Raw genomic sequence first — 14,456 nt, forward strand, 5'->3', positions numbered from 1 at the left:
GTAGCCACTGAGATCAGCTCATGAAACTTCTCTCAAATTCTATCACACCACAATAAAATAAACTCATAACTGAACATTTATTATCAAAGCTGAAACCCTACAGATTTCCTATATAAAAAGCCACTAAAATTCTCAATAATCTTTGTTTATATTATACAGCTGTCACTAGCAAGACCCCACTCATTTTGAGAAAGGACAGCCTTGCTTAGAATGATGAACATAAGGAAGTGTACACCTAAAGTTCAAAATACTGACCATGGGGCATGATGCACCTTTGCCATTCTGAAGAGTGACCAAAGACAATGGAACATTCCCTACTGCCGCTAGCAGAACTTCCAGCTTTAACCTGGTGTTCTGGATCCCCAATCACACAAGCTTTCAGCAAAGAAGGGCTTCTAAGTAACTTGCCAAAAGGGCAAACATTCCAACCCCAAGCTAGAAATTTCCATCACCACTCCACAAAAATTTCTTACTCTCATTCTCTATTAGTAAAATAAAATGAAATAAAAAAATTGTTTTTAGGTCATTTGACTTCTTCTTTTTCAAAACTTCCCTTCTTGTTCTTTGCCCATTTTAAGCAGTACAAGATAGAGGGTAAAAGCATGGACATCAAAACCACACTCCTGGTATGAAAAGGTCAACCATACAGTCAGGAAAAAACTTAGCTTACTATCTACTAGACACGCAAGCATGAACAAGTTTCTTAGTCTCTCTATGCCTTAGTTTCCTCATGTGTAAAATGGAATAATAAGAGCATCTACCTCAAGTAATTAATTATGAGAATTTAAAGAATATATAAAAAGCTCTCAGAAGGATATCCAGCATATAATTTTCAAAAGTAAATATTATTGTAATAATTATAATACTACTTTCATTTTAGCATGCCCTACTATTGATCCGAGAGATGTTTTTCAAACATTAAAGACATCCTATCTTTGTATCCCAATTATCTTGAATGTCAACAAATTGAAGCTTTTTGTTTATAATTAAGATCTAACATTATTTTCTCTTCTTGTTCTGTCCATTATTTTCCATTATGTAATTCTTAGCCACTCCAAGATGAAAGAAATATTCACTGAAATCTTGTGACTTTTTAAAATCACTGTAATCCATTTGCATTACTTATAATATTCTAAATATTTTTTTCTTCCAAACAATTGCATATATATACCCATGTCTCAAATGGTTTGTTCAAGTTTTGTTTTCATATAGTTTCAGCAACATTCAAAGATGAGATCAACAATGAATACATAAGTACATTAGAAGAGCACAGGCACCCCCCATTTTATGTCATTTCATTTTATTACATTTTGCAGATATTGCATTTTTTACAAATTCAAGTCTGTGGTAACCTGTGTTAGGCAAGTCTATTGGCATGTGCTCACTCAGTATCTCTGTCACATTTGGTAAGTCCCTCAATATTTCAAGATGTTCACTGTATCTGTTATGGTAATCTATGATCTTTGATGTTATTATTATAATTGCTTTAGGGTGTCATGAACTACACCCATAAGAAAGCAAAGTTAATCAATAAATGTTGTATGTTTTCTGACTGTTCCACAGACCTGGTATGCCTTATCTCCCTCTTCTTGGGTATCCCTATTCCCGGACACAAAGTAATGTTGAATTTAGGTTAATTAATAACCTTATAATGACCTCTAAGTGTTCAAATGAAAGGAAAAGAATCTTACATCTCTCAATTTAAATCAAAAGCTAGAAATTATTAAGTTTAGTAAGGGAGGTATATTGAAAACAAATTTAGGAAAAAATCTGGGTCTACTGTTATCAAATAGCAATTGCTGAATGCAAGAAAAAATGAGGAAGGAAAAAAAAGGTCTTAAAGGAAATCAAAACTGCTACTCCAGTAAACATAAGAAAGCCTTCTTGCTAATAGGAATAAATTTTGAATGGTCTTTATAGAAGATCAAACCAGTCACAAAATTCCCTCAAGCCAAAGCCTAATCCAACAGCAAGGTCCTTACTCTCTTGAATTCTGTGAAGATTAAGGAAGATGCAAAAGAAAAATTGGTGTCTAGCAGAGGTTTTATTCATGAGATTTAAGAAAAGAAGCTTTCTCTAGAATATCAAAGTGCAAGGTGAAGCAGCAAGTACTCATGGAGAAGCTGCAGTAAATTATCCAGATTATCTAGCTAGCATCACTGATGAAGGTGGCTACACTAAACAGACTTTCCATATAGACAAAATACTCTTCTACTGGAAGATGCCAGCTAAGGCATTCATAGCTAGAGAGGAGAATTCAATGTCTAGCTTCAAAGCTTCAAAAGAAACCTGACTCTCTTGGTAGAGGCTAATGCCAAAAATGACTTTAAGTTGAAGCCAATGCTCATTTCCCATTCTGAAAATCTAGGATCCTATAGAATTATTTTAAATCTACTCTGCCCTGTATTTTATAAACGGCCCCAAAAGCCAGCTGACAGTATATTTGTTTACAGCATAGTTTACTGCATATTTTAAGCCCACTATGGAGACCTACTGACCAGAAAAGAAGATTCTTTTCAAAATATTACTGCTCACTGACAATATAATTTGTTACCCTAACACTCTGATAAATGGCAGTGCTGACACATCACTCTGTAGCCCATGGATCAAGGAGTAAAATTAAATTTTGTTATTGTTCTTGAAGAAATACATTTTGTGAGGCTACCACTGGCATAGATAATGATTTCTTTGATGTATCTGGGCAAAGTAAATTAAAAACCCTCTAAAAAAATTCATTATTCTGGATGTCATTAAAAACATTTGTGATTCATAGGAGGAAGTCAGATTATCTGCATGAACAAGAGTCTGAAAGAAGTTGATTCCAATCCTCATGAATGACTTTGAGGAGTTCAAGACTTTAATAGAGGAAGTAACTGTAGATGGGGTGGAAATAACAAGACAACTACAATCTCGAGTGAAGCCTGGAGATGTGACTGAATAACTGCAATCTCATGATGAAACTATGATGGATGAGAAGTTGCTTTCATTGGATGAACAAACAAAATGGTTTCCTGAGATAAAATCTACTCCAAGTGGAGATGCCGTGAACATTGTTAAAATGATAACAAGGATTTAGAATATTATGTAAACTTAGTAAAGCAGTGGAAGGTCTTAGAGGAATGATTCCAATTTTGAAAGAAGTTCTACTGCAGGTAAAATGCTACCAAACAGCATCACGTGTGACAGAGAAAGGAACAGTCCATCAATATGGCACACTTCACTACTGTCTTATTTTCAGAAATCACCACAACAACCCCAAATTTCAGCAGCCACAATGCTTACCATCAAGGTAAGATCCCTCACCAGCAAAAAGATCGCAATTCACTGAAGGCTTGGATGATCAATAGAATTTTTTAGCAATTAAGTATTGTTAAAATTAAATAAAGCTATATATGGTTTTTAGATACTACTGCACACTTTATACACTATAGTATAGTGTAAACACAATCTTCACATGCACTAGGAAACAAGAAAATCATATTACTTGCTTTCCTGAAGGGGTCTGTGGGCTTATAATAACTCTGGGCTCTGCCTATACATCTTAGAAACCATAAGTATGTTTAAATGGCTTGTGATTTGTGAACAAAAAGCACAGATTTCAAATGTACAGTACTTTGAAACCAAAAGGAATCATAATTTGTGAGATACCGTGCAGTTCCATGGCCTGAAAACACGAATAATTCCAGATTAGATAGGGAAGTATGAAGCAATGACTTATAAAGTTTTTTCCAAAATCAGCTCCTATTCACAAGTACCAAGAAATTGTGAAAATACAGGCACAGCTGTTGGCTAGATTCATCGCTATCTTGTCAAGTTAAGCAGGCTTTTAAGGTCAAGTTACATACTACTTATGTAATGAAGGATAATTATTTGTTAGCTTAAATAAGACCGTGTACCTTGATTACAGTGTTGGTACAGAGAAAAGGAGACTGAGGCATGTGAATTGGAAACATTATCTCTGAAATTTACAATCATTTAAATTTATTCATAGGTACTTACAGTTCTAATTAAGGCATAACATCTCAAACTGATGAACAGCTCTAACAACAGAGGAGCATAAAGGCCACAAGATAATATATTAATTGCCTTTCTCTTCTACGGAATAGTGTTTCTTCAATAAACTGTGACATAGAGTAAATACAATCAACAGTTATTATGTGCCTACTATGTGATTAACACTCATACTTCTTAAATGTATGAAGTTAAGAAATGGACAGATGGCTGTTGAAACCAACAATAAAATGATTAATACAAAACACTTGTAGTACAGAGGAAGGAGAAATGGTTTTATATTAGTACTTAAATATTGAAATTCAGGATATAAAATAATAGTAGCACCATAGGCAATACCACTTCCAAGAACTGAGTTATCAAAGGTTACATAGACCCCCAAGGGCAAAATGCTGAAATATTTGGCCCTTTTAGGGGAGCTTGATAAAAATGAAAGTGTTTTGTAATCACAAATAGGAATGGTGGACCTGCTCCTGAACATGAAGGAAGACATGGGAAAAGAATAAAAAATATTGGTCCATAGAATTCTTCAGTTTAATTAACAATAACACAAGAAAGGTAGTTGCTAAACTTCGTCTCCCACACAAAAATAGTGTGTGCGTGAATAACAAAGATCTGAAAATGATTTCATTAAATTGCTAAAAAATCCATTTATGATATAATGTGTAAATCACTTCTAAACTCTACAGGAATACTCTTAGGGTGTGTATTTTTAAACTCTTTATGAATGAGGAAATTAAGCTTCAAAAAAATCAAATAACTTGTCAGAAGAAAAAAATTAGAATTAGGAAATTATCTTTCTGGAATAATATAGAAGATGAGAAATACTAACAGGAAACATGATACTCCAGGCATCAAAGGCAAAAATGACCTCTGGCAACAAAGCAGGAGAGACAGGTGTCTATATGCTTTTTTATTCAGATTTTAGTTTGTGAAAATCAAGTCCAAGGACATACAGATAAGTTTTCCCCAGTTCCACTGAGAAGGTAAATTAAAGACAGCAGCTACAGATAACTAAGAACAAGCGGGGCACTTATGCGTGTAAAAACATTAAATGGAATAGATGATAAAGACCTGGGCCTTAACATAGCATTAGTGCCATCTAGTGGCAACTACTCTACTTTGCAGATACCATGTCCCTGAAAACAATCAGCATGGAAGCAGGGATGGGTAGATTTCATTTCTCCTGCTAATGTTAATAGACTAATAGAGGTTGCCCCAGAAGCACTGTGTTGAGAACTCCGAACTTATACCAGCATTTCTCTGAAAAGAACACTGTGACTGATTAAATAAGTTGGCTGTGAGTGTGACAATTATTTCTCAAAAAATGAAATCAACTTTTGCAGCAGCAATTGATGTCTTCTAAGAACACCCATTTACGTAGTTAAGCCTCCTGCAATGGCTTTGGACATGGAAACAAATTAGAATATACAGTGAATAAATATGGCTGATGATTATAAAGAGATACCTATTTCTAATTACACATTTTAATGTAGTATCTTCCCAAGATATACACATAAATGTGGTATGAAACTAGTTAGTTCCTTCTAAATTTGTCTGAATACTTTTTAAATGAAATGATTCATAAAAGACTAAATTATGTCCTAACTCAGGACAAGAAAATTTCTGAATCAATGTCCCAAATGGTGATACACTATAGAAAACATTAATTTTATTCTGTATATTTTTTATGACGGCTTCTACTCCATTTTCAGGCATCGTTTGGACAGGAAACAATGTCTCTATGGGGCTAACTTTAAAAAGCCAAACAACAACAACCATGGCAAAGTGTTCAAGGGCTACATAGAAGCTAGAAGCAAACATCTCTAATACTTGTTTAAGAATAGTTACTTAGGCTTCTACTGATAATAAAATTGCTGAGTGGATAAGAAAAGGGATTATCACCCTGGGGAAGCCCAAAAGGTCAAAGACAGCAGTAGAAGACTATAAAATAGGACATGCTTTTGGCTGCCTGAGAGATGTAGTTATAGAGAGTGTGGTAGTGATGGTGGTGGTAGTGAAGGGACCTTTCATATATGACCATGTATTTTGCCAGGTCACCCAACCAACCATAATCATCTTATTGAGATATTACTAGAGAGAGAATGAACCAAAAGGCCAGGGCTAGATGAAGGATGATCTAATCCTAAACAGGATAACATCAGCATTACATGGGTAGAATATTTGAAGCTGAGGAAGTACAAGTAAGAAAGCTGAACTTAACACAAAAAGATTTATACAATTTTATAATCTTAAAGTGTATGCTAATATTTAAAAATTGCCATATTAATTATGGTTACATTCATTTTATCAAACACAATGGAAAAGGGGAACAATGAATTTTTAAGTGTTTCTAATATGTATCAAAATATATAAATAAAAGATTTTTATCAATGAAATTACTACATCATAATTCCAACATTATATTTAGAAGGACATATACTTTTGCTTCATTTTAAAAGTATGATTTTGAAAATACTATTCAAATAGAACAAGGAACATCTAACAAAATCAATGGAAATATGAGAAGTGTAAATTAGGTATGTCAGCATCAGACTGTAAAGTATGGCACCAGATATGGGTAAGCTACAACATTAGGACTGCAGGTGCCAAGATCAACCAGATAAACACTGATGTTATCTATAATTACCTCATTTTTAGCTTAAATCACAGGTAATGAGGGAACTCAGAGTCTCTAAAAGGCAATTAGAAACTGTACTGGTTTTTTGCTTCCTGTATCAGGAATTTTTTAAAACTTACTTTTATTTAAAGCTTTTTTTCTCCCCTTACATAAATGAAACACCAGGACATATCAGATACATACACACAGAATTCACAATTACCACAACCTTAAAATGGAGTTTTTCATATGTCTATGGGAAATGTGTTATCATATGATGAGGTTCCACTGAAACAAAGGCAAAGAATAGTTCAAAGACTGGAGGTTTGTTAAATTCATTTGAGATGTTTTGATTCCAGTTTAAATTGAGCTCTGAATTGAGAAATCTTGAGCCTTTACACCAATATCCACAAGAACACAAAGAACTGAATTAAAACAGTTATGGGCTCTGATATACAACACTCAGTGTCTCACTGTGTTGCCTAAGCTAGAGGGCAACGGTGCAATCACAGCTCACTGCAGCCTTGAACTTCTGGGCTCAAGTGATCCTCCAGCCTCAGCCTCCAGAGAACCTGAGACTACTATAGGTATGTGCCACCATACCCAAATAATTTCTTTATATTTTGTGGAGATAAGGTCTCACTATGTTGTCCAGGCTTATTCCAAACTCCTGGCCTCAAGTGGATACCTTGGCCTCCCAAAGTGCTGAGATTATAGGCATGGGCCACTGAGTTTGGCCAATATTCTCCTTTTTAATGTATCATTTTCCGCAAAATATGTTTAAAGCCTCTAAATTCAGTGTCATATAAAGTAGGTAAATTCAATAATCATACTTTCAAAAAAAGAATCAAGAAAAGCTGTATAACAAGTTTTTAACTTTACAAAAAGCTTTTTATTTTAAATTTTATAGAAATTTAGATACATAATAAAGGTAATTATATTACTAATCAAAGAATCAGCATTTAGAAATGAGAGAGAAGGATCTCATATCACATAAACTGTGAAGTTGTCTGGAGTGAATATATTTTCTATTCCATGGTTTACTAATGTCCCCTGTGCACGATAAGTAAGGAAAAATCCTCTTCTGAAACATCTCTCTGCAAACTTCCTCACCTTCTCCCACTCCCACTGAGTACTTCATTTACCTTGGTATTTACGATAACTGGCATGGGCTTAACATTTAACTTTCTATAATATGATAAAGAATTTGCCACATAATCTGTATATAAGCAATACTGTAAAGGAAATGCTTACAGAATCGAAAACAAATTATTTTCTAGTAATTTAGAAATAGGCATTTATTTAGCAAAATCTGATGTCTTAATTAAAATTTACTCCTGACCAGGCACAGTGGCTGGATAGGAGTTTGAGACCACCCTGAGCAGTATAGCAAGACCCTATGTCTATCAAAAAACAAAAAAATTAAGTGGGCACAGTACTGCAGTTCCTATAGTCCCAGCTACTTAGAGGCTGAGGAAGATCACTTGAGACCAGGAGTTGGAAGCTGTAGAGAGCTATGATGATACCTCCACACTATAGCCCAGGCAACAGAGTAAAACCCTGTCTTAAGTGAAAGAAAAAAAAAAAGTTAATCCTATCTCTTAAAACATATTTTCCAAGATGGGGTTAACTAACAGTGTATTACACATGGAGAAATACATGTATGCTTAGAATAAATACTTAAAAGACTAAAATGGGTCATATTTTAACTGAATCTATCATTTACTTGACAACCTCTAGATCTGCCTAATCCAATAGAACTTTCTGAGATGATAGAAAAGTTGTATATCTGACGGTCCAACTACTAATCACATTTAGCTACTAAGCAGGTAAAATATGGCTAGGGCAATTGAAGAACTATGTGTATTATTTTAATTAATTAAGGCCTAAATTTGAATAGCCTAATGTTGCCAGTGGATCCTGTACTGTACAGCAAAGCTAAAAATATTTTAAGGATGATAATAATTCACTTATATATATATTCATTTTTAAAAGTAAACAACTATATGGCAGCGCCTGTGGCTCAAAGGAGTAGGGCGCCAGCCCCATATGCTGGAGGTGACGGGTTTAAATCCAGTCCTGGCTAAAAACAAAAGAAAAAAAAAGCAACAACTATAAAGGTACAGGGTATATATGTACAAAAAATAAGTATATATACACATATAATACATCTTCATATACAAGGTGTCCATAAAGTTCATGTATGATTTAAAATAGTGTGCAGTTCACACAAACTTTATGGATACCCTGTATATTGCAACTGGGGAAAGAAAATACGTATTAAAAGTTAAACAATACACGTAGCTAAATAAATCAATGAAATTTCATAAGGGATGCTCTAACATAGTATGTAATTATTCTAATAAATGGTGCTACTAATAAGACTATCAGATACGGATGTAATAGTTTCTTTTTCTTTCTTATGTCTATCTCATTACCTTTCCCTGTGGTTGTTTCTGTCTCTATCATTATTCCCCTGCTTCTTCCCAACTGCTTTTTCTGACGTGCACACACACACGAACATGAAAGTTAGAAATGAACATGAACACGAAAGTTAGTGATGACTGTGTTACTTCTATTGGTTACCCAAAATGGTCAATGATGGAGAAAGAATCACACCAAAGATTTGAATCATGAATCTAAAATAACCCCGCTGAACAACAGACTGGCAGCAAGAACCAGGAAAAGAGAATTTAAAATGAAGATAAATTGAACATACGATAAATTTTAGTGTAAAGTCAATTATGTACTTTAAGTTTTTTTTGATTAACATAATGATAACATAATTTCATACAACCTCTGAAAAGGTAAGGAAACATCTCCACCAGAAGGCTACTAGAAAATTCACACAATTATAATTAAAAATAATATACCCCCTAATTTTGAAAACCGTGCTCGAATAAAGTAGTATAATATCTCAATTATCTGGCATGATGAAAGGTCAATGTCTGCCATATAACCAACTTTCTTCCATCAGCATAAAAACATTGAGAGTATGAAAACCAACCTAAGACTTAAAAGTCATTTTTGTACTAATGTGGTATACATTTGAAAATGCATGGCTATTTGTCCCTACATTAAATAACAAACTGATTTGCTTTTTGAGCTTTCCACTTTGTTTCTAGGGGTATTTTTCTCATGCCCAGAGTTGTCAGGTTATCAGCTCCTAATTCGTTTAAGAATTACATCTTAAGTTTTTAGCAATCATAAATCTGTACCTGTTTATTATTTGGTCAATTTGTCTTTATAAAAATAAAGATAACAAACTAGTCTTTATACTTATTATACATTTTAGCCTATTTTAACATCTTAAATATTCACCTCTTTTAATGAAAAAATGGGGGGCTGAGAAATAAGACTAATTAGAAGAGCTAAGGATTGGCAGGGCTTTCCTATAATTAAATATATTTAATAAATAGATTTTTTGGACATTCTAATATTTCCCCTGTATTTCTATGTTTCTGATTATACTCTAGTTGGCTGAAGCTGTTTGAAATGTCATCTTTAAATAATAGATTTATCAGATATGTTACCGTACATCCAAAGAAAAGATGGGGGAACAATCCCTTTTCTGGTCAGTAGGAGGAGGGAGGGTTGGGGGAAGTCACTAAACATTTAACCTACCAGGAAAGAACCATGGGTATAAAGACCTAATTTGAGTCCCACCCTGTTTCCCATGTAGGCTAGAACACCAGTAGAAGCAGTATTTTTATTACTAATTTCTTAAAAAGCTCTAAATCACAGTAAATATTAAAGATTAACCATTTTCTCATTACCTCCTTATCCAAATTAAATATTTCAAAAAAGACTCATGTTAGTCATAAATATTCACTACTGCTGAAATTGTACAGTATATATTTGAAAGTTCACCTATTTCAGTGGAACCCAAATCTACTTCTGACTTGACAAAGAAAAACCTTTTGGTATTTTACATTTGCTATTCTATTATCTATACACCCAAGAATTCAGATATCCCTAAATGAATACCACAGAATTTAATTATACGACCACAGATATTTTTACATGAACCAAAGAGATGATTCTATAGAGCATGAAATGCAAGTAAAAAATTGAAAATTAGCAGTACAGGAAAATTCTCATTCTACTATAGTGCCATTAAAAACATTATTATTGGAAATGGCATTTAGGGATGTAGAGGCAGGAAAATGGGTTCTTTCTTAGCCCAAGTGGTGGTAGGAGAAACAGGGATGGAAGCAATGATAATGATGGCAAATAGAACACTTGTCTTTATTTATCCCACTCCCTTCTATCCTCTTCCAAATTTCTATCCAGAAACATTGCTCTGGGGCAGAGTGAAGCAGTAGGAGACTCCAGGAGCCAGTGAGGAGGTCTGGCGTTGAGGAGAACCAGTCTAGAGGGAAGATGCCACAGTATGGGTACAGGTCAGTCAGCAGTCCTCCCATGGAAGACTGGAGGTAAAAAAGGGTTGTCCTGATGTTTTTGGACTGGACGGCTTCCTAGAATGCCTTGGAGGGACTTGGATGAGCAAGGGAACTCCAGTAGCTTCAGGCAGTTGAGACTGTGTGCTGGGCAGAGTGAAGTTTCTATTGGGTTGGCTATGATCAGGCCGCCATTGCAAGAAAAGTCCTTTGGGACAAACAGTCTTCTGGAGCCTAATGCTTGGCTGACTCTGGTGCATCTGCTGAGCTAGGGCAGCCATCCTTGGGGTGAACTGAGCATGCCCACTCCCCCCAAACAACTTTGTTATTGGAGGCAATGTTTGAAAGACAAAGACACGCCACCTGAGAGATCTGGTGAGACCTCTGGGATCCTACAATATATTAATTGCTGTTTGAGAAACTTATGTGGATGAAAAAGGTATAAAAATCTCTACCAAAAGAAAAAAAGAGAGAGAAATTTAAAAAAAATAAAATAAAGAATAAAAGGGTTATGAAGGGTTATGAAAACTGTAACCAAAATGGAGGAGCCCTGGATATTAAAGAAGGTAAAAATGGAAAAATAAGAATACACTGAAACAAACAAAAAAAAAAAAAGAAAAAACGACAGTGGTAACAACATTAAAAGAAAAAACAAAGAAAAAAATGAGGGAAAAAACAACAAAAAGAGAAAATATGTGGAAAAAACATACCACCCATACAGGCACATATGTAAACATACACATTAATTGCAATATATTGCCTGACACTAGGTGGCGCTGTGGTGTTGGGAGAGGGAGAACACAAATGCTATTTTTCACTGTATTTTGGGACCTGAAGCCACTCTTCAGTTTCAGAGGAAGCCCATACATGTCTTCCTGACCTATTTGCCCCTAGTCAGGGCCTAGTCACTTTGCCAGCACTCTGCCTGGCAGAGGTGGGATATTGGTTTTGCCAAGGTTGGTAAGGAGACCCTGACCTCAAAGGACCCACACAGCCTGCCCCCCCGAGTCCCAAAGTTGGGGATGTGGGTCAAAGCACCCTAATGAACACCACCATTTCTCCTCTCTCTCTCTTTTCTTCTTCTCTTCTTTTCTTCAACTCTGTCCTTTCACCCCCATTCTTGTTTATTTCTTTTCTAAATTTTTTTCTTATACTTAAAGGCCACTCTAACAACTAAGGTCAGAGACGAGGTAAATTAAAGTAAAGGAGGCAATGAGAGGACAACGTAGGAGAAGGAAGTGAACAAGAAGAAAACACATATAAGGAGGAACCAGCAGAAAAATTCTGGCAACATGAAAACCCAGAACAGAGCAACCCCTCCAAGAGATCATGAAGTAGCCACGACATAGGATTCCACCTACAAAGATTTAATGGAAATGACAGAAAAGGAATTTAAAATATGGATGGAAAAAGCAATAAAGAAATTGATGACAAAGAGGAAAAACAGAAGGAAAAAATGGATGAAAAATATGAAGAATATAGAAAGGAAAGCTTAAGGAATTGAAGGAGTCAATCAGGGAACTTAAAGATGCAACAGAAAAGTATCAATATCAAATTAGACCATGGAGAAGAAGGAATCTCAGAACTTAAGGATAATGCTCTTAAGGTAACCCAGCTAGTAAAAGAGGCAGAAAAGAAGAGAGAGAAAGCAGAACAGTTGCTCAGAGAATTATGAGACTTCAAGAAGTGTTCTAACATATGAATTATAGAGATTGCCAAAAAGGAAGAACATCCCAAAGGAATGGAGGCCCTACTGGAGGATATCATAAACGAAAAGTTCCAAAGTTTCATTAAAGAATCCAAAACAGTCCTTTCACAGGGATATTGAACTGTGGGTCATCTCAACACAAATAGAGTATCTCCAAGACATACTGTAATGAATCTGTCCAAAGTTAAGACAAAAGAGAAAATTCTGTAAGTAGCCAGGAATAAGTGCCAATTGACCTATAGAAGCAGACAAATCAGGGCAAAAGCAGACTTTTCAACTGAAAGTTTCCAAGCCAGAAGAGAGTGGTCAGCTACCTCTAACCTTAAAAAGAACAATTTTCAGCCCAGAATTCTATATCCTACTAAACTAAGCTTCAAAATAGATGGAAAAATCAAATCTTTTACTGATATGCAAACATTGAGGAAATTCACAAGACAAGCTCACTAGGATGTACTTAGACCTATTCTCCATGCTGACCACCACAAAGGCCAACTAGCAAAGTAAACACCTAGATACTAAAGGAAAAAAAAAACCTAGTTTCCACAATGGGACAAAGGATAAAATTAACCAACAGACTTTCACAAAATAAGATGAATAGAACTCCACCATACTTATCAATTCTCTCAATTAATGTAAAAGGCTTGAATTCCCACTGAAGAGGAACAGGCTGGCCGATTGGGTAAAAAAGCACAAGCCATCTATATGCTCCAGGAAATATACCTAACCTTGAAGGACAAAAGACGTCTCAGGGTGAAGGGGTGTAAAACAATATTTCAGGCAAATGGAAATCAAAAGAAAGAAGGACTCACAATCTTTTTTTTTTTTTTTTTTTTTTTGCAGTTTTTGGCTGGGGCTGGATTTGAACCCACCACTTCTGGTACATGGGGCCAGCGTCCTACTCCTTTGAGCCACAGGCGTTGCCCAGGACTCACAATCTTATTTTCAGATATAAGTGGATAACACACAACTAAAGTTAAGAAAAGATAAAGATGGGCACTTCATATGGGTCAAGGGAACAATACAACAGCAGGACATTTCAATCCTGAATATTTATGTGCCCAACTTAAATGCTCCCAGATTTGTAAAACAGACCTTAAATGATCTGAGTGGCATGTTAGTCTATAAATACCATAATAGCTGGGAACTTTAAGACCTCTCTGACAGAACTGGACAGATCCTCTAAAGAGAAACTAAATAAAACACAAGAGACCTAAATGCAACCCTACAACAAATGCGCTTAATAGACATATATAGAACACACTATCCCAAAGCTAACAAACATATGTACTTCTCATCAGCCCATGGAACATTCTCCAAAAGAGACCATATCCTAGGACAGAAATCAAGCCTCAACAAAATTAAAAGATCTGAAATTAGACCATGTATCTTTTTAGGCCATAGACCATAAATGTAGAACTCAACTCCAACAAAAATTTTCATTCCCATAAAAAGGCATGAAAATGAAAACAACCTTATGCTGAATGACAGTTGGGTCAAGAAAGAGATAAAAAAGGAAATTATTAAATTCCTTGAAAATAACAGAAATGAAGCTACAAGCGATCAAACGCTCTGAGATATTGCAAAAGCAGCCCTAAGAAGGACATTTATCGTATTACATTCCTAAATCTGAGAAGCAGAAAGTGAGCACATCAACAACATACTGAATCATCATAAGGAAATGGAAAGGGAAAAGCAATCTAATCCCAAACTTAGCTGA

The 14,456-nt window shown here is 35.1% G+C and overlaps 1 protein-coding gene across 4 annotated transcripts in view; it reads right to left on the bottom strand.

The window, feature by feature from the left end:
- TBC1D5 (TBC1 domain family member 5) overlaps window positions 1-14,456 on the bottom strand; it is a 551,029-nt gene that overhangs the window by 240,531 nt on the left and 296,042 nt on the right. The gene's annotated exons all lie outside the window — the stretch shown is intronic.

Source organism: Otolemur garnettii, unplaced genomic scaffold, assembly GCF_000181295.1.
Source record: "Otolemur garnettii isolate 467f Iridium unplaced genomic scaffold, OtoGar3 scaffold00002, whole genome shotgun sequence".
Classification (NCBI taxonomy): Eukaryota; Metazoa; Chordata; class Mammalia; order Primates; family Galagidae; genus Otolemur; species Otolemur garnettii.